Below are 2,121 nucleotides of genomic sequence, written 5' to 3'. Positions count from 1 at the left end.
GCAGCAATAGGGCAAAGCAGCGCACAGTAAAAATATTATATATATATAATATATAAGATATAAAAACTATAAATTAAAGTATATACACTATTTGTTGTTCTTAATTATATACAATCAGTGAAATAATCAGTGTAGAAATAAAGTGTATCATTAAATGCGTTTCTTCTTAAAACATTATTAATAAACATTTTTATAAGTATTTGAGAAGCCTTAATATTCTATTAGTTATAAAAAATAAATGATACACATACATACTGACAGTGTTTTAATGTGTGACGTATGGTTTAGTATAGTGTGAGCTCAATCAAACTGATATCTTTTATGTTTTGTATTGCAGCAAATCTTGAACATTTTTGGAATTCCTTTGTCTTCTTCAAATATTTACTTAAGAGACCAAAGGTTATTTTTCTTTTCCTAATTCCTCAGAAGATAATCAAGAAGGGTGGAAGATGTTCCTGGACTCCTACAGTTCCTAGACTTCATAAAGCACAAAAATAACAGGACATATTGAAAACAGGTAATATAGTTGCTACATGAGCCAGTTCTTAAATTTAGTGACGCAGTGAGATTGACTGTGACTGACTGATCTTTCATTCACAAACAGAAAAATTTGAAACCTTATACTGTGTTTCTTCATTCTTTTCTCCAGAGGCTTGCGGGGAGCTGCAATATGGAGATCTGACTACACAGAAGACAATGGTTTATTAAAGTCCCTCTAGTTCCCTCTTCTGGGAAGCTGAGAGACAACATGGCCTAATTACCCATTACTATACTGTACTATCATATTATCCCAGTCCCTGGGCTATAACAACACTACAGTACTAAATCTACAGTGTTGCCCTTTTTAAAAAAAGGAACAGAGGATGGCACCAGTGAATCCCTGAGTGCCTGCCAATGAAATTAACTAATGTGCAACCGGTTGAGCCAGTTCCAAGCAATCACACCAAACTGGAGCCTCTATTGTGTCTCAGCAACAAAGGAAATATGAATAAGCATTAAGATCTTAAGATATTACAGTGTATTTGCCAAGTGACTACCCCTAACTCTCTTTTATCTGTCAACCCAGTGAGAGTTAGATTGAGAATCTGCAAAACAGCTGGGCTCGAAAAACACTTGTATCTGGTATCTGTATCTGGTTAATTATTAGTTTCGGAAGACCTAATAATAGTCTCTGTGTCTTAGTTGTGTGTAATGCACAAACCAAGCAAGCAAGCAAGCCCATTCACATCAGTGCAAACAATCTTTTATCCTTGGCCACTGAGCAGAGATCCACTTGAGCAGTGGGGGTTACTTAAAAGCACCTAGGTAGTAATTGCTGAAGCCTTCCTTACTTTGTTTTCCCTAATCAGATGTACTTTACTCATTATTTTAATAAGAGTTAAGTTTTATTTCCAAATGTTTATGCAATCAGTTCAAACTAGTGAAAGCGTTGGTCCAGGCTTTAACATAAGGATGCTTACAATTATTGTGGCTTCCACAGAAAAATAATCTGTTGTAAAACTGTTGTTACAATTTAGTTAAGCAACTCTTATCAAGAAGGGCAAGAAATAGGTTGACACCTTTTTTAGCAATTATGCAATGTAAACTTTTATTTTGAAAACAAAGCTTTTATTTTGGGAAATCGAAATCGGACAACCAGCAGCTTGCTAGCAGATCACCTTATCGAAAGTAATTGACGTGACTCAAACCTCCAGTAATGTAGGCCTATTTGATAACTCATATCGGCAGGCTCGGTTAGACAAACAGGGGCGACTGTCTGCACCTGTTTGTTATGGATGCGTATGTTAATAAAAACGTTACCTGTGATTTCACACTCCGACGCTGCTGCCTCTCACCACCACACACAGCGAGTTTTGTTAGCTTACCCGAGTTAGCTAGGTTAGCTTTACTTAGCTAACCAGCAATGCCGAAACACGGGGTGGTCGTCACTCCGACTAAGAGTTTAACCTCCCTAATACCGTACCGATTGGTAAGACGTACAACTGGAAAATTAATATTTCTAAATATAAACGACACTGATCAGAAGATGAATCCTAAAGTCACCATATCGCAGTACTTCATGACAAGTACAGTGATATGGCCGTAGCTAGCGGAGTTGGTCCCATGGTGTAATGGTTAGCA

Source organism: Morone saxatilis, unplaced genomic scaffold (assembly GCF_004916995.1).
Source record: "Morone saxatilis isolate NCDOM2014 unplaced genomic scaffold, NCSU_SB_2.0 Contig18, whole genome shotgun sequence".
Classification (NCBI taxonomy): domain Eukaryota; kingdom Metazoa; phylum Chordata; class Actinopteri; family Moronidae; genus Morone; species Morone saxatilis.
Note: the sequence above shows the minus strand (reverse complement) of the source record.